Source organism: Dasypus novemcinctus, chromosome 1 (assembly GCF_030445035.2).
Source record: "Dasypus novemcinctus isolate mDasNov1 chromosome 1, mDasNov1.1.hap2, whole genome shotgun sequence".
In the NCBI taxonomy this organism is placed as follows: Eukaryota; Metazoa; Chordata; class Mammalia; order Cingulata; family Dasypodidae; genus Dasypus; species Dasypus novemcinctus.
The window spans coordinates 98358393-98384560 of NC_080673.1; the positions used below are offsets into that span (position 1 = coordinate 98358393).

Here is a 26168-nt window from a genome sequence, read left to right on the forward strand (position 1 = left end):
CCTAGGTTATTACTTCAGTGATAAGAAAACATCTATCCATTAATTTAGTGAGAATTTATTAATTGCCTTCTATGTTCCGTGCACTTTACTAAGTCACAGGGTAAAGGGATACATGGTAAGCGCAAAACAGGCAGAGCCCCTTTTCCTATGGGGATTGAAGAATGGCATTGATACTAATAAAATAATCTCATAAATAAATGTAAAACCATAACTGTGATCAGAGATCCCTCCTTCTCTCCTTCCTTTTTCGCCTTCTCTCTTTCTTTCTTTCTCTTTCTAGTTGTATATTTTTTAAGATTTATTTTATTCACTTATTCCTCTCCACCCCCTCATTGTTTCCATTTGCTGTGCTTTGTTTTGTGCTGGTCTTCCCTTCAGGAGGTCCTGGGAACTGAACCTGGGATCTCCGATGTGGAAGGGAGGCACCTAATCACCTGAGCCACCTCCACTCCTTGCTTTGTTGTGTCTCTCATTATGTTTTCCTTGTTCTCTTGGCATCATCTTGTTGCATCAGCTCACTGTCTCCTTCAGGAGGCCCTGGGAACCGAACCTGGGACCTCCCATGTGGTAGGCAGGAGCTCAATCGCTTGAGCCACATCTACTTCTCTTTCTAGTTATTTTATGATAGAGATTTGGCCTGGTCAGAAAATCAGAGAAAGCTTCCTGAGAGGGTAATAAGGGCTAAGATGAATAGGTGTGTGTGAAGTAAGGGGATGGGGAGGGGACAATGGAGTTGAGAAGAGTGTGTCTGGCAGAGATAATGGCATGTGTAAAGACCTACTCATTACCACTTTTCAGTGCTTCCTTTGGTAGTTCCTATCACTTTGGGTGTCCCTTTCTTCTCTTCCCTAGCTAGAACCATCCTTTCTTCATGGATAAATACCTGAATCTTAATTTCCTTGATACCTTCCCTCAGCACTTTAGCCCACAAAACTACCACTGTCCCTTTCTAGGAATTTAATAGGAAAAAGATGGGGGGAGGCTTGCAGGAAAACCACATGTAACTCACTGCATCAAGAAGACAGTGAAACCAAATGTCCACTAAAGGGTCATTGTCTTGCCTCTCTTGCTTTTTAAGTTCCCAGAGCACATACTGTCTACACTTCATAATACAGTGTTTTCTGGAACATGTTAACTCAACTAACACTCACAATAGCCCTGTGGGGTCAGTAGCAGTAGCCCACTCTATAGCTGACAGAACTGCAAATCATTAAGACACCACAACTGCAATCAACAGTCCCACCCATCTGCCCCATGGGATCTAAGGCCCCTCTCAACTGGAAGCAGCATGGCATCACCATCCCAAAATCCTCAAGATTGAGGAACTAACAAACATAAGGAGGGAATGCAACTATGGGCCAAAGTAGAATTACATTGTCCTAGTAATGGAAGAACTTGTAACACTGATATAAAGACAGTGGTCATCCGAGGTTCTGAGGGGCAGGAGAGGGAAGAATAGGTGCAATATATGGGGCATTTTGGGGACATTGGAATTGTTCTGCATGATATTGCAATAATGGATACAGGCCACTATACATTTTGTCAAAACCTATAAAATTGTGTGAGGCCTAAGCGTAAACTATAATGTAAACTACAGACCATGGTTAGTAGCAATGCCTCGATATGTGTTCATCAATTGTAATACATGTACCACACTAATGAAAGATGTTGTTAATTGGGGACAGTGTGGGAGGGAGAGGGGGTGGGATATATAGGAATCTCATATATATATATATATATATATATATATACATATATATATATATATATATATATATGGGACCACATTCGTTTCTAGGAGGGAGGGAGGAAGGGGGAGAGAGAGAGAGAGAGAAAAGAACATTATTTTAGTAATACATCTTCTTCCAGTGATGAAAAATACTGAGGTTTCACTGTTCTTTATTATTTATTATTTGTTGAGGAAGTAAAGAATAAGTTTTATTAAAAGAGATAGCACAGAACCATATCAATGTCTGGAAGAGAGTAGGGAGCTGGTCAGTAAAGTCAGTTTCTTCCTTCTCTCTAAGCAGGAGATTTCAAATTGATTCAAAGTAGAATCAAATCGCAGCTCTTCCTCCTCCCAGCTTTGTGGTCTTGCACCAATTATATAATTTCTCTGAGCCTCAGGCTCCACATCTACAAAATGGGCTAATAATGTGACCTCAGAGAGCTACTGTGAGGATGCTACAGTGTCTGGCCCATGACAGGTACCTTGGGAATACCAATTTTCTCTCTTTTCTTTTCTGTATAAAAGGAATGATTCCTGCCGTAACCCTCACAACTACCTTGTAAGGTAGACAGGGTTGGCACTATTATTCCTGTTTTGCAGATAAGGATATGGAGGTTCAGACAGATCGAGTACCAAGTGACAAAGCCAAGGTTGGAAAGCCAAGATACAGGCTCTTTGGAATAAATGCTGGATCTTCTGAATCTAAGCCTTGTTTTTAAGTAAGGTGGGACAACATGAAATATCCTCTTTGACACACTCACTGTAGCTGATGCCCCTGTTTTTCCAGTAGTTATCAGGGATTTGCACTATTTGTTCGCATTCTTTCAGCTGGTTTAGTCCCTAGTTGATTGAACACCACCACCTAAGTCAGCCTAGGTTTAGAAGAGACAACTATGCCAAAAAATAGACAAAACAGGCTGAGAGCATCTCAACTACACAGAGCAGATGGACAGAATCTCTGTCCATATATAATTCTATTCTGGAAGTCTGAAATTTTCTGTCATATCTTGACCTAGAGTACTTTTTTACTATAGTTTTCTATTTCATTACATCAAATGTAGCTGCTTATAACCATGTTTTCAGAAATTCAAGTAACACACTCTAAGACTTCAGAAATTGTTGGAGATACTACCTCATAAATAAAGTAGAAATAAATTTACCTTTTGCATAGCCTGATGAACTATAATTGGAAAAGAATATAGGAAAAGTGGATAGTTTGTATTTTATGAATGAGTTACAAATGAGTTTACGTTACTTTTTTTGAGAATGGAGTGCAATCTTAAACAGAGTGGTATTATAGCACCTTTTCTTTTCTACATTTCTTACTGTCCTATATTATGTGCATTCTTAAAATTCTTTTTTTTTTTTTTTTGGCTATCTAGTCTGACCTCCAAACGATATCCCTGTTCTGACCATTTCTCACCACCTCTACTGCTCTACCCTGGTTTCAAGCCACTGTCATCTGTCTCTTGAGGTTTTGCCCCTAACTGCATTTCCTGCATCTGTCTCTCCTCCCCACAGCCTATTCTCTTGAGTGATCCTGTTCAAGTCAGGTCCTGTCAAATCTTGTCATGCCTCTGCTCAAAACCCTCCAAAAATGAAAGTTGTTGAAGCTGAGTGATAAGTTACAATGGGGCTCCTTACTTTAATCCGTGTGTATTCATATAGGGTTAAAAATTTCCACGATAAACAAGGCAAAAAACAATCAAAAACAAAAACATGTATCTCCATGCCCCTCCGGTTCAGAGTTTAAAAGCCAAAATCTTTTCAATGGCTCACAAGGCGTACACAAGCTGACCGCCCCACCCCATTTCCTCTCTGACCTTGTTTCTAACTACTCCCCCACACCAACCTGGGTGCAGCCACATTAGTCTCCTTGCTGATTTTGAGCATACCAGGTCAGCTCCCTTCCGTCAGCCTTTACAAAAATGCCATTCTCTCAGCAAGGATTTTATTGACCACCTAGCTCCATCGAAACCTGTACCACCCCATTCCTCACACTCCTTGTTCCTCTCCTCTGCTTAATTTTTCTTCATGCATTAATTATCATTTACATTAAAAAAATTTTGATTATTGCCTATCTCCCATTAGAATGGAGGCTCATAAAGAAAGGGATGTTGTCTTCTTTCTTGCTATATCCCCAGCACATGGAGTAATGTTTGTCACATTGTAGGCATTCAATAATTCCTTCACCAATATATGTAAGATTTAGTGATTAAAGCATGATTAAAAGGTTAAGCAATGGAAGGTAATTTGCTAAAATACAAAGAACTGTGTTAGCTAAGGGGTGGACTACATTTATTTATTTTTGATTGTTATTCTTTTGTCTCGTCAATAAAAATGAGGAAAAAAAGGGTGGTAGTGGCTAGACCCCAATGTAGCCTCTCAATAGGCTATTTAAATTAGAGTGTGATTATTAAGCAACCAGAGCAGAACCTTAGCTTGAGTTGGTAAGGGTGTCTGGGTGGGGACTCCGGTCCTGCAACAGGTCTGCAAGGAGTCTAACTCCTGAATGGTAGGAATTCTGGTAGCAGTGCAGAAGGGAAGGGAAGGCAGCCCCTGAATCATCTCCCTTGGAAAACCAACGTAGCAGCTCTCCTCCTGAAGTCCAAGTCATCCCTCTGTGCTTTCTTCTTCCCACCCTAACTGCTATTGTCTACAGCGCAGTCTCCCTCTCGTTCTTAAGAATCGCAGCACCTGACTCAAACATTTTCCCTATTCATGCCCTTTGTCATCATCCTCGGAGATCCAAGATTCACATTTCTGGTCTACCCCAATTTCACAGTGCCTTACCCCTCAAATGAAAGGCCCTTTGATGTTGACTCTGGGGATAACCAACCCGCAGGACAGTAGCCTGACACATGCAGGGCTGCACCTCCAAGATCTCAAACTAACCGATTCCCTTTCAGTAAAGAACACCTGCTTTGGAATTTGGCTCCTCTGTTTACTAGCTATGTGACCCGGGTCAGTCTCTTAATCTTTCTGGCTTGCTTTCTCATCTACAAAAGGCAATAGAAATACATTATCTCCGAATTTTCATGAGGATTAAAGGAGATAAAGTACAGCACTTGATGCACAACAGGTACAAAATAAATAATTCTTATTTATCTCCTCATGCCTTAAGCAGATATCTGCAGTTGATTTCCTCTGATTTTAATAAGTTGGAAGGTAGTGCATGCATTTTCCTTCAGCTTCTTTTCTCCTCATTGTTATCCAGCCTCAAAACATCCCTGTAACTTCACATATTTTTCCTAATTCAGAGAAAAGCAAGATTGTTTCCTTTTCCAGGGCTAACCACTGTTTGTGCCCTTGGTGCCGTATTAATTCCAACCTCTTTGAATTGCTCTCCTCCCTCCCTCTCCAAAAGATCCTTCCCCTTTAGACCACAAACACGCACTCTCTTCTCCCTTATTCTAAAAAAGAAAACCAAAAAAGCTTTCCTGATAATGATGATGGCAACAACTGTAAAAGTGGTCATTTACTGAAAGTCACCTGTGGGCCAGGCATTATACCAAGAATTACAGAAGCACTCATTCCTTTTATCTTTTCCATAATCCAATGAGGAAGCTTCTTTTTTATTTTAAACTTTTGATTTTGAAACAATTTCAGACTTATAGGATAGCTGCAAAAATAATACATACCTATACAGGGATACCTACAATGCACCACACTCTCAGATACACCAACTTTAAAAATTTTCCACATTTGCTGTATCATTTTGTCTGTCTGTCCATCTGTCAGAGGAAAGTGCTTAAGTGGTACTAATAACTAGTTGAGTATCATTTTCTTTTTCTCCTCTTTGCCTCTATCAAGTATGAAAAAAAAATTTCTAATTACAAATGCCTAAACACCTACTTAACCTGTAACCTTTACAAATTAACTAATCCCCTACCCCTCAAATGAAAAAGTGCTTAAAGGTCATGACTCACCCCCATGTTTCCAAATTTAGCTACATCTTTGCCTTCCTCCCACTTAACCTCTCTGAAGAATGGGATGTGTAATTTGCTAGTCCCTCCTTGAAACTCTACCCTCTCACTTCACTGGCACTTTGCTAAAGCACTCTTCCTTTTGAAAGAGAAGTTTCACCAGAGATTGGTCCTTGGTCCTTTTATCATTTTTACCACCATCACTTCCTTGATACTCTTATCTGAGCTCCAGGATTTAATTATCTACTCCGAGCAAATGACTCCTAAATTTATCCCCATATCCCCTCCTTTTTACCTTTATGCAATCTCCAGCTGCACTTAGGGCATATTCATATCCATAAAACTTTAAAACTCAATGTGCCGTGACCAAACAATTTGCTTTTCTTCTCAAACTAATTCCGCCTCCTATTAAATGGGACTACCACCTCCTAGTCAATTGCACTGAAATCCTTCAATCACCTTGGGTTCCTCTTTGTTTCTTATCTTCTATTTTTAATCAGTTACCACATTTGGGCCAGGTGGCATCCTCAAAATCTCTGGCATTTATCCCTTCTATTCTCATTGTCTTTGTTTATCCATCTGAGCTGAAATTCTTCCAACTGGTATCACTAGGCCTTTCCCTTCCCATAGGATATTGCTACTAGATTTACATTCTTCAAGCATGATATATCATTCCTACATTAAAGATCCTATTGCCTACTCATTTTTTACAAACTCAAGTCTAAATTCTTAAGCCTTGTACAATATGGTCCTATCCCAGCTCTCCAGCCTTATTCCCACTTTCCCTTTCTTGTACTCTTCACTCCAGAAGACTACTCACTATTCTCTGTTCAACCTCAGAGATTTCTATTTTTTCAGACTTTGCTGTTGATTTTTTTTTTTTGCTTGTGCTGTTTTGTCCAGCTGGCTCTATGATTTCAAATGTCTATTTTTGATATCCAGCCTAAATGCAATCTCTGTCTCAAAAGTCTTCTATTTTTTTAGCCTTTGCTGTTGATTTTTTTTTTGCTTGTGCTATTTTGTCCAACTGGATCTATAATTTCAAATGTCTATTTTTAATATCCAGCCTAAATGCAATCTCTGTCTCAAAGTCTTCTATTATCACCTCAACTAGCCAATTTTTACCTTAAAGCCATTAGATCATTCATGCTTTCTTTAAAAAATTACCTTATTCAGCAATCGCTACATGGCAGTGACAGGTGCTAGATTATACAGTGGGGACTAAAACAGTCTTACCATATGCCATTTATTTAAGGATATATCTTAGTTCCTCTACTAAACTGATTGATATCTGAAGTCAGCCTATTTCATTCTTTGCATTTTCCCAATCCCCAGCAGAAAACCAATACCTATTTAACCAACATTGTTAGAAGAATTAATGAATGGATAAAACCACTGGTTCCAGGCCACAGCGAGGAAGGGGGGAGCAGAAAAGTGGTTAAAAGCAGTTCCCTGGACAGCGTTAGGAAAGGAAGCTGACAGCAAGGCCCACCAATTGGTCTCACTTTTAGGTGTGCTGAAGGTTACTGTCTACAAAAGGGCTCATCTCGGTGATCTCCCTGAGGAGTCGCAGCAAAAAGTGAGCACGTGAAGCCAATTATCTTGTGATATTTTACTAACTCCTTGGCTTGAAGTCACATCCAGGAACACCTAAACCCTGGTGCTAGTCTTATTTCTAAGATATTTCTTATCTTGATGTGTTTATACTTCCTTAGGCTGTTCCACTTAGAAAAATGGCTTTCCTTTATAGACCGGTGCAGAAATGGTAAAATAGCTTTAACTTTTACAAATGCAAAACTTGGGTGGAATTCAACTCTGAGATAAAATTTCTCAATTGTGCTAGGGCTTAGTCAAGGTGGTGGGATGGGTGGAAAACAATCATCCAGGGTTGGGTCCAGGTAAAACAGCAGTGAGACTGGGAGTACCTCAGGCATGGTGCCATTTGGAAAACTGATCTCAAATTCACCACAACAGCCAAACTCTGCCAGGGCAGCTGCACGAGGTGGGCTTTTCCCACCAGCATCCAGAGACACGTTGCCATCCTTCTACTTGAAAACCAGAACTAACTCACAGCATCAGTTCATTCTTCTAGTCACTGAACAATGTCCCAGGAATGAGAAATCAGGTCATTTTAACCTATCAAAAGATGCAATTTATTTTCAAGTATGGTTCCAGGTTTGGAGCAAACAACAACAGGGATGACAGCGCAGTTCACAGACAGTCTAAATAAACTGTGCTTAAATTAATATAGATGCCCATGAACTCTCAAATATATGGAAGAATGTTTTCCAGGGGAAATCTTCATGTAGATTTTTTTTTATACCAAAGACAGATATTTGTGTCAGTCACATCTTTTCCTGCATATGGCCTGTTAACATGGCCTTTCAAAAAATAATTTAACTTCTTCTATTTAGAGGCCTGGCCTGAAGCTTGCAAATTTTGAGATAAGAAAATGTGGGCTAATTTCTAGCACCAATTTTTAGTGCTCCAGTTCAAAGGACATGGAAGAACTGAGTGGTACGAGGTAGAAAATTCAAATTTCAGTGGCCAGAGTTCTAGTTAGCAGTTCCTGCTATGTCCCTTGCATAGCAGTTCCTGCTATGTCCTTGCATGTCCCTCAACCTCTTGGGCCTCTTAATTCATTTGTAGAATCACTCAAAAATGTCTAAAGTATCTTCCAGCTCTAAAATTCTATGATTCCTGGTCATATACATAGGACACATAGGACAAAACTCAGAGATCACATTTCCATTATTCAAAAAAAAGTTTAAAATCACAGAATTTCTGAGTTGAAAGGCACCTTATAGATAAACAATTTAAAAATTGTGACCATTTTAAATACACTTCACCACAATTACAAACTGAGAAAACATACAATCAACACTTAAATTACCTGTTGCAATGGGGCCTCTGAGAGCATGGAAAATCAAAATTTAGAGACAAAGAAAAACCTTCATGTTAGGAAAAGATTTCAACTTTTGTCATTAAAATTGAGATTGAGTACCCAAAGTGTTCAGTTTCAGTAAATACAAGGAGGGACCTGGGTAATTAAGCCCTGATAATAAAGAACTGCCTGTTTGGGAATATGTCAGAAATGCTTCAGATACATATGTGGGGGTGGGAAAGGGGGATAGAAATCAGACAAGTTAAAAAATAAACAGAATGAGACATTTTAATCTAATAAGTTTATTTTTAATGCTTACAAACTGCATAAAAATAATTCAAAAGATTCAATCACATGTAAGGTATGACTGAAATTAGGTCCAAAATAAAAATTTAGATTTCTTATATATTCTTTGGAAATATTAATAGAAATTATTAATATAGAACTTTAACATTCTTTAAGGTCTCTCAACACATTTTGACCCAAAAATAATTGGAGATAATGAAGAATATCTCCTGCCTCTGTGATACTCAAATTTAGTAGGATTAAATATCACTGATTTCTTTCTTCTAAAAGGAATATATATAGTCATCCTCATGATATATTTTTCTTGCTTAGAAAACCTAATCTATTACCTTCACTGAAATTCACTGGTTAGAAAAGTAATTAAACAATTTGACTCTTAGTGATTGAAATACTAAAAAGGATCATTCTGCGCAGAATTTAATTTGTATTATAGTAAGTACAGCTGCCCTGTACAAGAATTTAGATCTCTATGGGAAGAAGACAACTAACTGTTCCTTTCTTCAGAAGGAAAGTACATAAGAAAAAGAGTATTTCAACTATTCTTCAGCAATTTCCTGTGGAAAACCCCTACTATGTTAGGAGAATTACAAATGAGTAGAACTGGGAAATTTTCTACGTCTGATTTCTTTTTGCTATTTGATTGGTTATTTTACACTCCAGAACACTGACAGGGCAAAAGAGAAAACATGATTGAAGTGTCAGTCTGAGGTTAACCAAGATATTGTACCAATTACATACTATGATATAAACAAAAGGAGGAAGGGGAAACACCAATAGTTCTAACAAGTTCTAGAATAACAATAGCTAGTAATTTGGAAAAATGGAGTCCTTTAAACCTGACAGGAAAAAAAAGAATTAAAAAAATTTATGGTTCAGTCTACATAAATGGACTAAAACACAAAGTACATGAAATAAATGATAAATTCTGATACTTAGATGAAAAGTTCTGCCTGTTATTGATTTCTATTATTTTTTTTAGGAATCTGTCAGAAAATTATAGCTGCCCTAAAGCAAAGCTTGATTGCCTCTGGTTATGAAGTAATGGTTTATTAAGTTACATAAAAGCATAAAGAAAAAACGGATTTATGATTGTGAAAGTTTTTTACACAAGTTAGTTTTCCTGCCCTGTAATCATCCAGTTTATTTTTTAACCAGTACAGCAACAATGAACTCACTTCATCCTGAGGCTGTACATTCCATTGGGTGGCCCTAATTCTCAGCAACAAATGAAACTTCTCTTTTTGGGGCTCCCACTCACGGCTCCTGATTTCATCCTTTTGAGACAGACAGGACACATCTCATCCTTCTTTTCTATGATGGCCATTCAAATTTTGAAGACAATAAATTCCTCCAGTCCTCATTTGAGAAAGGTTTGGGTTCAGTCACCATTCAGCTCTGAACACAGTCTAGTCAGTTTCCACTATAAATGTGGTGTCCAGCAGTGCTCACAGTACACCTTGTGAGGTCTATCAAGCCAGAGTGTGAACGGGACCACCGCTACATTGGCCTTATATACTACACTTCAACAATGCAGCTTAATGTGGAATTATGTTTTTGGCAGTCACATCATGTGGAATTACGGTTTTGGCAGTCACATCACATTGTCGGCTAATGCTGAGCACATTAGTAACTAAAACTCAGGGATCTCCATATGCATTGCTGCTACAGCATATCTCTCCCGCCCTAGGGTAATTTATTTTCTGTATGCATTTATCACTTTTAAATATCACTGCTTAAGGATGTGGCCCTTTGCCCTAGCCTTTCGACATTAATTTGAACTAAAATTATCTATCACTTCATGTCACCTGCCAATTTGTTAAGAGCCCCATTCTAGGGGTTCATTCAAGATACTGATAAAAATACTGAAGTGGCTGTGGAAAGAATCCTGGGGTTCAACACTGCAAATATCCCTCCAGGCTGAAGTCACCAGCATGAGAAATACTGTATTCCTGAAGTACCAACATAGAGATCTCTAGCATTTCACTATTGTACTCCTCTAGAAATCTGGTAAAGAAACAGTGTGGTTTGATTAGTTTTTACTAAGGTGCTAGAGATGGATATACAGTTCTCCCAACTCTGGTTTGGGAAATACCTTATCAAATGTCTGAAACTAGAGAGGGAAAATGACTGTCTAGCCAGAAGGTTATCTCAAGTTAGGTGCACTTTCTCCCTGCCTTCCCCAAACACATACACACACACTTCCAGAGCATCCTTTGAAAAGGCATTCCTGAGTAACAACCCTTATTGCTATTGAATATGTGCCCATTTCCTGGCTGTACCATGTGATCCCAGGAGCAGAGATGACCATGTTCATAGGTGTGATCACAGAGCCCAGCACTGTACCTGGCAAGCTGTGGGCACTAGATAAACACTGGCTGCAGGAGTACGCAGAATGGAAGAAGACCAACAAGACTGAGAAACCTACAAATGGCCTATTCTGGGTTTGGATGGATTCAGGATTCTGAACTGATGATCCAGAACACACTATAAATCAAGGCTCTGACTGATCCCTCTTTTAGATTCCTATTTTAGAAATGAATAAAAACAACCTGACTTTATAATGACCTCTAAACAGGTCTAGTTAATATCACATAAATGAAGGAGTTAAAATATCGATAGCCTTACATATTAAAAAAATAGAATCAAATCAATAAGCATAGAAAGCCCTTAAAATTGAATATAAGAAACCCACAACAAAATAATGAACCTAACTGTAAGTGTACCACATGATAAAATAACATCGAAGAAAAAAACTTAATCCAAGTAACTTTAGAATACAGTATTTTGACTGAATATTCACTACTGAATATATTCTAAGGTCCCAAAGGAACTACAAAGAAATTTTGAACTGTATTTAGTAAATCTGTAGCTGGTATCAATATTGGTATAGGAATTCTAAAACTATTCTGTGTGTACTACAGGTCTGAGCAAAATGAGTATATATATTGATATTATTGGCTACTTGGGTTTTCATTATTGGAGGAGTGAGGCACAAATACAGAATGAGGAAGGAAAGGAAAAAGTCAAAAGTGTTCATTTGGAACTAGAGGTATCAGTATAATTCAAGGATTAAAAAATAAGATCAATCTTCTAGCTTTGTTTACTGAAAGAGCCTCGAAGAAATGAGCATATGCTGTACCTAGATCTTAGTTTGTAAACATCATTCCCTGCTTCAAGGAACTAAGGTTTCTTGGAGAGCAATAACTAATTCCAGGACTGGGACAGGGATAGCACAGAGTGCATCTAGAACATTTTACTATTTCAGAAATAAGGAAGTGTTCAAAAACTGGGGAAGATGTGTCAAAAGAGCATAGGAGCTAGCATGAAAGATTCCCACTTTCCAAGAGTAGGCAATTTAAATATCAAAATGAAACATGACAAGAAATGCTTATAATTCACGGATTAAAAAAAGAATCTATGAGTGCAAACTGATACTAAAATTTTTTTTTAAAGAGGTGGAAAAAAGAAACCTTTTTATAACAGAAGAATGCCAACTAACAAACAGAAAAAAGAATTGAAAGAAATAGAAAACCAATAATAACTGGCTCAGAAAAGAATCATCACTCATCCCAAAACCACTGGGAGAATGATGCTGAGGATTGTGGCTTGGAGCAGGCTGGCAGCAGTGGAGGTGGTGAGACACGATGAGTTTAGATCAGTTTTGAAGGTACAGCCAATAGGATTACCTGAAGGATTAGATCAGGGATGTGAGACGAAGAGAGGAGTTATCCTCTCAAGGTTTTGGGCCTGAGTAATTGGAAGAAAAGAGCTGCCATTTTCTGAGATGGTAAAGACAATAGGGAGAACAGGTTGGAGGGGGAGATTAGGAACTCGGTTTTGGACGTAAGTCTATCAGACATCCAAATGAGAATGTCAAGCAAGCAGCCATGTCTGGAACCTTGATTTCAGGGTGGAAATCATGGCTAGATAAATGAATTTGGGGGTTCTAAGTATATATATGATACTTAAAGTCATGATATGGAGACAATGGAGAGAGAGAAGCTTTTCTTGGTAAAGTTACTTAACTTCAGCAAACCTCAGCTTCTTACGCTAAAAATTGGGTAAATACCATCTACCTTGCAAAGTTGTATAAGGATTACACAATACTTGACGCACAGAAAGAACTCAATAAATGACAAAAGGGAATACCATAGCACTTACCTTGTTATTCCTATTACTAATTGGTGAGCAACAACCAAGTGGTTCCAAAATGAAAAGGAATTCAGTTTAACTTAGCAAATACTTATTGTACACCTACCAGCAGGAGAAGATATAAAGAAAAATGAGACATGGCCCCTTCCATCAAGAAAGAAAGTCTAGTGATCGGGAGAAGGAGGGGGATGGGAGACAGGCATACAAGTAAAGCTCAGTGAAAATGTGGAGTATAATAATAGAGCTATGCAAAGATATCATGAATCTACTAAGGAGATCACCTAAACCAGGTTAGTGGTATGGGGGCAAATCAGGGCAGACTTTCTGAAGGAGTCATTGTCCTGAAAAATATGCCAGAAAAATACATGAGAAATAAATGATATGACAAAGAGCTGAAATGACAGTTCAAAGAACTTCTGAAAATCAAGTCAGGATGAAAACAACCACAATTCTGAAGAAATGAATATTTATAAGGCAACTTCACGGCCATTTTAAAAGGCAACTTAAATGACAAAATATATTCTAAAAATATATATATTTATTTATTTTTAAAGATTCAATTTTTATGTATCCTCCCCCCCCCCCAGTTGTCTGCTCTCTGTGTCCATCCGCTGTGTGTTCTTCTGTGGGAATCTGTGTCTCTTTTTGTTGCATCATCTTGCTGTGTCAGCCCTCCGTGTGTATGCACAGTGCCATTCTTGGGCAGGGGGCACTCTTTTCGCGCTGGGCGGCTCTCCCCACGGGGTGCACTCCTTGCACGTGGGGCTCCCCCACGTGGGGGACACCCCTGCATGGCAGGGCATGCCTTGTGCACATCAGCACTGCACATGGGCCAGCTGACCAACAGGTCAGGAGGCCCTGGGTTTGAACCTTGGACCTCCCATGTGGTAGGCGGATGCCCTATCTGTTGGACCAAATCCGCTTCCCATCTAAAAATATTTTTAAAAAACCTCAGTGTAAGGGAGAACTCAGGATCTAGTAGAATTAATCAAGGAAGGCTCTTTGAGCTTGTCTTTGAGAAGAAAGAAAAATAGATGGATTCAGAGGCTAGAAAAGGTAGTGTGTACAAAAGTATAGATGCAGCATGAGAAGCTGAATTTGAGCAATGAAATGCCATGTGCCATGCAGTCCTTACAAAGAAAAAAGTAGATTCTCAAACCTGACACTCACAGAACCCTTACAATGTGCCAAGCACTAATCTTTACACATATTAATTCATTTTAATCTTTTCAACAACCTTTTGAGGTAAGTGTTGTTTTCCCCCATTTTACAGTGGCACAGAGTGATTAATCAACTTGTCAAAGGCAGTTTCAAGCTTTTGTGGACCTCAGAATATCCTGTTCTTAAAGCTAATCCATTTCTGTGCATGTAAACCTATTGTAGGGTGGGACTTTTTGATTAAATTGCTTCATTAAGGGCATTTGATTAGATTGCATGACCAGGCTGGGTCTTAATCCTCTTACTGGAGTCCTTTATAAATGGAGAAATAAAATGCTGCAGACATAGAAAAAAAGCTGCAGAGACAGAGAGAAAAACTCCTAGAAGCTGGGAGGAGCCATTGAAGTCAGAAGCTGAAGGCAAGGAAGCCTGGAAGAGAGGGGAGAGATAAGCAGATGCTGCCATTTTGTGCTGTGATCACCCACAGGTAGTTCAAGGAGAAAGCATCTCTGATGATGCCTTGATTTGGACACATTCATGGTCTCAGAACTGTAAGCTCATAAATTAATAAATCCCTATGGTAAAACCAACTTATTTCTCGTATATCGTTTTGGCAGCATTTAACAAATGGAAACATTATTATGTTACCTGTTTTTTATTTAGTTACATCATCACAGTACTAGTGCTTCTTTTAGAAAGATGATTCTTCCTGCACATTGACCATTCATTCATTAAACAAATACTTATTTCTCCCCTGTCGATTTAGAGGTGGAGTAGACATTGCCATCCCAGGGTTCTCAGGATGGAGAAATAAAATATGGATTAGGGTGGCCTTGGTATTCTACTATAGAATTACTGTGACTCTAGCAATGGAAGAAACTGTATCATTGATGTGGAGACAGTGGCCACGGGAATTGCTGAGGGTAGGGAGAGGAGGGAAGAAGAGGTGTGATATGGGAGCATTTTGGGGATGGGAGTTGTCTTGAATGATATTGCAGGGACAGATGAAGGATATTATATATTCTGCCATAACCCACTGAATGGACTGGGAGAGAGTGTAAATTACAATGTAAACTATAATCCATGCTGTGTAGCAGTGCTCCAAAATGTATTCATCAAATGCAATGAATGTGCCACACTGATGAAAGATGTTGTTGATGTGGGAGGTGTGGGGGTGGGGTGGGCAGTAGGGTATATGGGAACCTCTTATATCTTTTAATGTAACATTTTGTGTGATCTATGTATTTTTAAAAAAAGAGATAATAAAAGATTAAAAAAAGCATATGTTAAAAAATATCACTTTTTATATACTAGATATATGCGGCAGATACAGCAATAAACAAAAAGGACAAAAATCCTTGCCCTTATGGAGCTACAATCGTATTAGAGCCACTTTTTCATAATTTTTTAAAACTAAAAACATAAAAGTATCCCAAATGAACACTTGTTAGCTGTGTGCCAGGGATTGTTCTAGGTGTTTTTACATCATTTAATCTTTATACCATTCTTGTAAGGCAGGTATTTTAATTTTCAAAAAGATTGAACAACTTGTTGAAGATCACATTATCTGTAAGTGGCACCAGCTGAAGTAAAATCTAGCTTTTGCTTTCAAGTTTGTTTTGCCCACTAAACCACAGCTTTATTTAACTACTATACAACAGATGTCTCCACTTCAGCAACTTAGTAGCTTACTCAGATCCTGCAAAGTCTCTGGTAATTTTTTTACAGAATGCAAGAGTAAAGAACCTTATACAATTCCTTCTCTTGATCTGCTATTGCTCACTGGGTTAATATCTAGGATGTGATCACATATATGTTTTTTTTTTAATGAAATCTTGCAGTCATATATTGGAGTCAGTTTGACTGGCTCAAAAGTGCTCATTGTTAAATTTTCAGAAATTTTGTGAGCTAGTTGATTTCACATTGGTTGCTTGAAACTGGCCAAGGTAGGAGTACGTATGCCACAGAAACTGGCAAATGCTACAAACCGGGTTGTTTTTTTCCCTGAAGAGAGCCAGTTATTAAACATATATTAAGCCCACGGCTGTTTCTCAGGTCCATCATCTGCTTAATGGGAAAACACTGTCAAGGACTTTCTCTTTAGTAAATTATTCAAAATTCTGGAAAACTTCTCCAACTTGAAAGATTTTCTACTACTTCTTAAAAAGATAACAGTGATATATAAGGAAACACCAAGGATATATGTAAATTTCTTTCCAGGTGTATCATGAGGGTGAAATGAGCATTATCCAATATGCTCAGAACTACTGTTCTGTAAACTTAATGCCATAATACACTTATACAAATTAGTATGTATTTAGTGCCTAGGAGAACATAGTTTAAAGAGCCTAGAAAGAATTTAATAAAATCTTTTCTGGTCTTTTGCTCCCTATAAGATTTTCATAAGGAATCATGTTACATCTGTTTTTGGCATAGCATCAATTTTCAATCTCTTACCTTAAAGCAGGAACAATGGTACGGTGTAAACAGAGTGGCGGCAATACTAATTAATGAAGTGTTCTGGAAATAATTTAATGAACTGGTAAGCCTTTGTGTAGCTGTATGTTGCATAAACCAATCAGCAAAGCTGCCACTCACAGTCACACTAGTGTATTTGGGTATATAAAAATAGAAGTTATCACTTTTAAGTGCTTATTATGTGCCAGATATTGAGCAACATAATTTACACATATTTCCTCTAAAATAGGTATTATTTATCTCAATTTTATAAATGAAAAAACTGAGGCTTAGCCAAGTTAAGTAAAACTACTAATAAGTGGCAAAACTAGGAACCAAAATCATGCCTAGTCCTGAAGCACATGACTTTAGAATCCAGGTTTTAAACCCTAAAAGTCCACAAGCCACCTGACCCTCGCTCAGATTAGTGAATCAGAATCTCTAAGTGTAGAACCAGAAATCTGTGGCTTTATTACATCCTTCCAGGACTTCAATTAGACATCTGGTTGCTCCTTCTTGTCTATCCTCCATCTCATACTTTTTTCTCTAATTTTCAACATCTGTTTCTCTGAGCTTCATTATGGGAAATCTCTTCAGATCTATTTTTCAGTTTGATAATTATTTCTTCAGCTGTATCTAATCTTGCTTTTAACACACTGACTGAGATATGTAATTTTAATTATATAACTCAATTACCTGAAAATTCTGGGAGTTTAATTCTGCTTTTTATTGCCCTTTTTTTTAAAAAGATTTATTTATTTATTTAATTCCGCCCCCCCCCCCCCCCCCGGTTGTCTGTTCTCTGTGTCTATTTGCTGCGTCTTGTTTCTTTGTCCGCTTCTGTTGTCGTCAGCAGCACGGGAAGTGTGGGCGGCGCCATTCCTGGGCAGGCTGCACTTTTTTTCGGCTGGGCGGCTCTCCTTACAGGTGCACTCCTTGCACGTGGGGCTCCCCTACGCGGGGGACACCCCTGTGTGGCAGGGGACTCCTTGTGCGCATCAGCACTGCTCATGGGCCAGCTCCAAACGGATCAAGGAGGCCCGGGGTTTGAACCGCGGACCTCCCATGTGGTAGAAGGACGCCCTAACCACTGGGCCAAGTCCGTTTCCCTTTATTGTTTTTTGATCTCTAAATTATAATGGCAGGTTTGCTTACGTGTTTTGTAATTTCTGATCAAGTTGTGTTTGACTAAACCTTTCTGTTTGCTTCTGCCAAATTCCAAGGGTACTACCAATGTGGAACGAGTTTATATTAATTTCTAGATGTTGGGTTTCCTAAACTACACAGAAAGTGTGAATCTGCAACTCTGTAAGAGTTGGGCCTGTAGTTACTGATTCTCAAGAGATACATTATATCTTGTCATATTCCAGAGCCTAGGATGAGACATGATATTTCCTCATCATATCTCTGCCTGAGATTCTCAGTTTTGAGTTTTCAGATTGTCTTATATCTTGTTCTTGGGAAGCTGTGAAAAAAACCAAATTTCTTGATTATCCAGGTTAGCAAATTTTTCTAGGGCAGCCGTGGTCCCAAGGTCTGTCTATATACTATTGTATTTAGCTCTACAAACTCAGTTATGTATTAGAGACAATGATTATTAAATTTTTGTTTTAGCATTTTTAGGTGTTTTGTAGTGGTAGGGTTTTCTATTCTATCCAACCTTGGAAAGTGAACAAAATCTTAATTTAAATAAGTTTTTGAGGAAATTTTTATGCACAGTAAATTTTGTGAACCAGACTCTACTGTCCCCCTGTGGTCTCCTGAAGAAATCAATTTATGTGTCTCTATGAATTTATTGTATCTCCATCTTCAACTGAGACAAGCTAGAAGTTGTAGCTATTGAGTTATTCTGCTTCACGTTTTTTCCTTCATCCCAGTATCATGCTACTCAAGGTGGAGTCGTGTGTCAACCACCCTAATTTAACTCTTGGGTAAACAAAACTAAAGAATCATCCACATGCTTCAGCCTAGGCTTTGTAAAAAGAGGATAATATTTGTAATCAATGGATAGGAATAATTTAAAATCTTGCATTTTTCCTTTAATATTAGGCCATAAACAATTCCCCTTGTTTATAGCTCTCATAATGATCATTTTTTAAAACACAATGGCTTAATATTCTATCATGCTTATATCATAATTTATCTATTCATCTGTAAGTATATTTTGTCATTTTAGAATGACATGGATCCATAGAAATTACCACAGAATAATCACAGACATAGAATTCTAGGTTGCCTAAACCATGCATTGTGATTTAGCACAAGTTAAGTAGGTCCCAGACATTTCTGTTGTTAGAAGATTCTTAGGTAATTCCAATGCACACCCCTAATTAAGGAACAGATTTAAAGGATCCCCCCCCCCCCCAGAGAGAGACAGATTCTCAATACTGTGATAATTAATAGTTACCCATGATGGTTAAGAGTGTAGGCTATGAACTCATACTGCTTGAACTGAAATCCTGGGCTCTATCTCTGAATTAAGTTTCTTAATTCTCTCCAGGGCTCAGTTTCCTCATTTATAAAATGAGGATAATAGAACCTACCTCAGTGGATCGTTGTGATGATTAATGAGGCGGTATAAGTGAACATAGCAAGCCATTCTTATTCTCATCTGGTGAGGTGGATTGGAACCTAACGGTGAGAGTCATTATCTGTGAAAGTCTGCATGTACCTTCCAGTCCACACCCACAAGGCCTCAGGGAGGTAAATGGAGACCAGAGGATTTTGATCTGGAACCCACCTGGGGGATAGGGAGACGAGACTCAGACTGCTAGGGTCGCTTACAGCTTCACTTAGACCTGCAGGCAGGTTGAAAACAAACTGGTCTATGGAGGAGACAGGGGTACATATTTGGGGATCAGAATGCTTTAGTGTATTCACCTCATTTTATCAAGAAGAATTGCCAGTATGTGACTTAATGAGAGCAAAATTCCTGAATGGAAAGGGGAGATGCTATAAATAATCATCAAACTGAGACCACGGCAGTTCTTAGAAGGAGCCATCAAAGGTTTGCTTCATATTGAACAAGGGTCCTATAACATATTTAGGCAAGTGTAGAGAAGACTCCACAAAGCAAGGTCACTGAGCCAGGATGAGAAAAACAACTTAAAACTCAGGCAATTCATAAATTCAAGTAGCCCATGGCTATCTTAATAATTTTGAAGGGTTAAGTTTCACATCTATGATCTCTTGGTAGACACCTCCTTTAATGAGTAACTCTCTCCAGTTCATAAGGGGACTTAAACTATTGAATTCCTTGAAAGAAGAATTATATAGAAGTCTAAATTGTGGTTACATTTGGGGACAGAAATTTGTCTGCTTGCCTAGAGTGTTCCCGACACACAGCCAGTGCTCAATGAATTGTTTTCCCTTTATTGGCTTCATCCACTAGTGGTCAACTTCATGCTTAATTAGCACCTCCAAGAAAGAGCAAAACAGAAAAAGCAGTCAAGTATATATTCACCTTTTTTTTTTTGGCTTTTGAAACTAAGTCTCACCTCTTCTCCATTCAACCCCCAACTGAAAAGAAGCTTTCCTGAGCTATATATTGGCAACCTAAAGCATTTCAACTCACTCAAAACAAAGGAAAAATGCAAACAAATTTTTTTAATAAAAATACAAAAAGTGAAAAATGTCAAGACTATCAGTTTTTTAGTTAGCGGTTGAGAAATAGCTAAAGTGACATGTCCCCTACAACATTGGTTATCTGTGCTTTAGTCCTTTTTCCTTTTGAAAAGCTGATAAAAAGCTTATCTCATCAGAAAAATGAACAAATATACCAACATTTACAAATTTATAAATTCTGCATATAAATTCAGGAGTCCAAGGTTAAGAAGCCCTTCTCTTCGGTAAGTAGTTTTTCTTGTGTGTTATAGAACAAAAGGCATAATGAAGATGAAGAGACATGGTTATTTTTCCTTATTAACATATGTAAACAATCAACAATTCAGAGATGTCAGTGGAAATTTTAATAAATGTTATTACTAGGTCGTACATGCATGTCTAATGGATTATTGGTGATCTTTTCCTGTTATTTTCAGAAATTGAGTAAGATTAAATTATTCAAAATTAGTCTTCCAAGTAGATCCTTAAAATGGCAACCTTCCTGAATCAGACAAGTCTATACAAAGGGAAGTTATGCAAGGATATTTGATATCCTAAATGACACAGCAGATCAGCCCGTCTTTATTTGACCTTGACAGAAATTTAACATTTAGGATTTTGAAGTGTGAGATACCAAGAGTGGAGATTTTTCTTTTAAATCAATAGGGAAAAAACAAACTGAAAAACAAAAAAACAGAAAAACAAAAACTGTTGCTGACCTAACATTTCAAAGCATGCCTTCTGTTAACACAAAACAAACATATGTGAGGACTAGCTTTCAGAAAATGTTTGATAAAAATAGTTGCTCTTGTATCAGCTGTGGTTCAAGTTATAGCTCACTGCATTTTGTATTTATAACTAAAGGGAAAATAAGAATAAAGTAATTTGCTAAGTTATTTGTCTTTTAGGATCAAAGTCGCAGATGTTGATTTATGTTTAGCATAGAACTGGGCCTCACTGAAGGAAGCGAGGTGGGCTAAGGATGGGATATGAGTTCTTTCTGGGTCCCTCTAGAAGGGAATCAGGGAGGGTTTTTGAGGCCCCACGAGGCTCCTTCTCTTGGCACCGTTCCACTTCTATGAAGAGGAAGACTGTTTAAATTTTTTTCTCATGTAAGACTTTCGGGAAAAAGGGGGAAATGAGCCTTCCCTGGCACTCCTTGCTGAGTCAACAACAGGCAGGGACAAGCTTGGCCTAGAGGAAGGACTTGTGCTTTTCTGCCAGCCTCTCCTATCAGGAGCTCCAGGATGAAATTAGACTGAGGAAACTCTGGAGGGAAACTTTATAGGAAAGGATAATACATTATAGAACGTTGAACGACAGGAAATTTTTTTTTTTTGTAAAAACGGCAAGACCTAAGAGTGAGTCTGCATTTTACTTTCCCTAAGATTTTTCTCTGAATATTATTTTTTTGCTGTAAGAGTCAACATAAACTCCACATAGTAAATGAATAAATTTTATCTAGATGATAAAGAGGGATCAAAAGGATCAAAGCAAACACTATTTAATCTTCAGTGGGGCCCAGTTTAACCCTCATTTGCCCTGAAAGAGAGGCATTACATATAAAAGAAAATATGGGTTGAAACAAGTAAAAATTGATTTTTTGAAAATGCCAGTATTTATGGATGCATTCATATGTAGTAAAAATAGAAATATATAACAGAATAAAACTCTGAAATATTTATTTATGGAGAAGGAAGGAGAAAACATGACAGATGGGTGGGGCTTTAGTTGTAATTATGTGTTATTTCAGGGAGAGAAAGATCTGAAGCAAATATGGTAAAATGTTACTAGCTATTATATCTAGATGGTGGGTACAAGGCATCAGATATATCATATTTTTTAATGTTTCTGTATGCTTGAAATATTTTATAATTAAAAACCCTTTTTCAAGAATGTGAAGACTTGCACAGAAAGACACTAGAAAGTTAAAGAGACTTCGTTCTTAGCAGCTAAGTGAAAGAAACGTGCAGAGCACAGTGTAGCTGGTAGCCCAGGTCTAGGAATAATTTTGACATGGGAAGAAGGTATCTAAGCTGCACTAACACCCTGCTTATCTGAAGTAGGGTTTTAAGCATGAGACAAAATTTTAGCAGAAAACAGGACTTGGGTAGACACCTGGAGTTGGTTTTAACATGACTGAGCTTGAGGTACCAAATTTGAGCAATCGGTAGGGAGTAACCCAAGAGGTTAGGTTTGCACACTCTCTAACATGTGGTCTGGTGGCCCCTCACTCTTTGCTGCTGCCCTTGTTTGGACTAAATGCATTCTGCCTAGGCCCTGCAGAGTCAAGACACCTTCAAGGGACAAAAGAGTGGGGGTGCTCCCACAGAGGCCCACCCAGATGAGAGGGGGAGACAGGAGTAAGAGGCTACAGGCGAGGAAAAGGCAGGGCCCATAAATTGCCTTTTAAGCGAGAACAAATGTACTTAACAAATATGTAGTACAGGCAGGGCTTGAGAACATCATTTCTTTTCAGTGAATGTAAATGCCCTCCCTCTGAACTTCCTGCTGGAATGGATTCTGGGGTTGACCGTGGGAATATTCTCCATTACACCCCCCACACCTGAAAGAGAGGGTGGGGACCTTTCCCTGGATGTTTCCATTGTTCCCGCACAGCTGCTCTGCCATTTCAGAGTTGATTGAACCCCACTGTCTCTACTTTCGCTTTCTCTCCTATAATAGTTTATAAGAGACAGCCAATAGAACCCATACATTAGCTTTTAGGTATGTGGTTATCATAGAATATGGAATGTCTCTTATTTTTCCCTTTGCTTTTCTTTCTTCTTACTATCTACGTATATTAACTCAGAGATTCCAGGAGAATTTATATAGACATTATGATGATCGTCTTGAAAAAAGACATAGCTACTAATATTTTTAAAAAGTACATTTTTTGGAGGGTAATATAATATACTTGTGCAACTCCATATAATCTATGTGATATAGCTTAAAAGTGGAAAGTATACAGGGAAGCGGACTTGGCAAAATGGACAGAGTGTCTGCCTACCATATGGGAGTCCACGGTTCAAACCCTGGGCCTCCTTGACCCGTGTGGAGCTGGTCCATGTGCAGTGCTGATGCACGCAAGGAGTGCTGTGCCATGCAGGGGTGTCCCCCTGTGTAGGGGAGCCCCACGTGCAAGGAGTATGCCCTGTAAGGAAAGACACCCAGTGCGAAAGAAAGTGCAGCTTGCCCAAAAATGGCGCCTCACACACAGAGGGCTGACACAACAGCATGATGCAACAAAAAGAAACACAGATTTCCGGTGCTGCTGATAAGGATAGAAGCGGACACAGAAGAACATACAGTGAATGGACTCAGAGAGCAGACAACTGGGGGGGAGGGGAGGGGAAGGGGAGAGAAATAAATAAAAAATAAATCTTAAAAGAAAAGTATGCAAAGGGGTGAGGTTAAGATTGTTTCGACATTGCTTCTAGATCAGTTGTATCAACCAGAGGCAGTTTTGTCATTTGACAATGTCTGGGACATTTCTGACTGTCACAATTGTAGGGGTGCTACTAGCATCTAGTGGGAAGAGGTCAGGGGTGTTTCTAGACATCCTAAAATGGACAGGACAAGTCCCCCAAACAAAGCATTATACAGCTTAAAATGTCTACAGTACCACAGTTGGGAAGCCCTGATCTAGATGTATCTATTCCACTGTTTTCCCTACAGTCTCACACAGAATAGATGCTGAGTTAACTGCTGCAAAAAAGACACATAAAATTGTAAATAACAGAAATAAACTGAAAGCAATTCTTTCTTCTGCCTAAATTTTGGAAAGAATTTAGGCAGAAGGATTTTGGCGGATTTTATAAAATTCACCCTCAACTCTTCTTTACTATTAAAAGTGCTATTGAGAGAAGAGCTTGGGGGGAAAAAACCTCACAGTTGTCTTATTCTCTTCCTCTTCCTTCTAATTAAGACCTTCTATGAGAAATAAAATTGCTTCCTTTAACTGTTATGAACCATTTAAACTTGCAGTGAGTATGCATCAGGGAACAACAAAAGTTTTGAATAGTTGAATTTTCCAAACCCTAAAGTTTCTCCTTTTCTTATAACTTAATTAAATACAATAAATGTATGCTGAATTCATAAATAAAAAATAAGTGGCTGAATGAAATAATGTCATTGTAGCTAAAATTTAATAATGATCAGTTTCTCACATTTATATTTTAACTTGTTTTATTACTGCTATTTACAATCCAATTAGTTTATAACAAAGTTAATGCCATGTAGTTGTCAGTATCATGAATTGTTACTTAGCCACAAAGGACTCGAACAATAACAGTACTTAGTTCATAAAAGTACCATAATTTATACTATTTGTACAGAGCCAATCCAGAAAAAATTCCGTTTTTCTCTTAATCTTAATTCTCCAGAGCTATAATCAGTGTCAATGCTGACATATATTTTAATTACCTTTATCACAAATATATACACTCACAAAAATATACACAATAGTTAAATATATGACATACACACACGTGTTAAAAAGAAAATGTCCTGGATCTGACTCTCCAATACCTGAGTATCCTCTGTGCCCTATTCTCTACAGTTATAACATCCAGTATCTTATATTTCATCACTGTACTCCGGTACCCTGTCCCCTTAACTCCCTGTCCCCAGCACTTCAAATGCACACATTCCATGTGAGATATTCAGTGCAGAACAGTCTGCTCTAGGATAAAGAGTCAATAGTCCACAACAGAGGTAAGTTAATTCATTTCTCTGAGCCTCACTTTTCTCACAGGTGTTGTATTTTTTTACCCATCAGGAATGTTCTGAGTATTAGGAGAGATTAGTATGCAAAGCCCTGGGTTCATCTTTGGTGTTTAATAGATGCTAACTCAATTCTTTATCACTGTTCCTCATCCTTCTTCTAGGTTCGAAAGAGCCTGAGGTTTGCTTCTCTGGGCTAAAGACTTCATACTTAAACATTGAAGGTAATTACTTCATAATTACCTTTAGTAGGAAAAACATCTATGCCATACTAGGGCTAAGAGACTTAATATGCAAACATGCCACATAGGACCAATAGAATGGGTGGGTTTAACTCACGGGGTAAAGGCTGACAGACAGCATATCGTCTTTTAGTATGGAAAAGGGATGAAAGTTCAGAAAGGCCTGGGCCTAGAAGTGGCTAAGAGGAAAGGGAGGAAATCAAAAGCAAGCTGGCAGAACCAAAGATAAATCTCTTTGACATCACAATCTTGACTTTCACCTATTCATAGAAACCAACCAACCAACAAAAAGAAGGTTAAAAGAATGCTATGTCCTAAGGGGCTCATATACCTTAGTGAGAACTGTGTTGATAACCTTTTGCCCAAGCCTTCGATTATGGGTCAAATAAAAACTTTTATAAGAGACAAAATTGCCATCGTTGACCAGTTCATCTACAAAAACATTACCAGTCTATGAAACATGACACCATGATACGAAAATAAAAACTAGAGTTAGCTTAGAAAAAAAATTTCTCAATTAAATTAACAAAAGCAAGAGCCATAACATGAAGAAAAGGTGTGACTCAGTAGCCCATGGAATGCCAAGAAACAGTATGTTTGAAAAAGGACCACCACGTGTGTTTGCACATCCACTCAAGTGAGGGCAGAAGCTCTCGGGTACTCCTGGCTCCCTATGTAATACTTACATACATTTTCTCATTAACCTGTAAGAGACTCTATGAAGCATATACTGTGAATACTTCTGGATTTTATAGGTTTGAAGTGTTGAATAACCACTCAAAGCCACACAGCTTATAACTGAGTCTGGATCTGAATTCAAACCTCTAAAGCATTTCCTTAAAAAACTTAAAAATAGTTTTGGGAAGTACACATTTAAGGAAAAAAAACACCTTTAAGATGACTGAGAAATAAGTTTGTTAGTCACTGTTAAAGTAATTTATACTAAATGTAAATATTCACAGAGTTTTAAAATTTATCTCCATTGC

General features: G+C 38.2%; 1 protein-coding gene across 5 annotated transcripts in view; it reads right to left on the reverse strand.

Annotated features, from left to right (window-relative positions):
• The window catches only part of NFKB1 (nuclear factor kappa B subunit 1), a 129708-nt gene that overhangs the window by 58860 nt on the left and 44680 nt on the right, over window positions 1–26168 (reverse strand). The window lies entirely within an intron of this gene.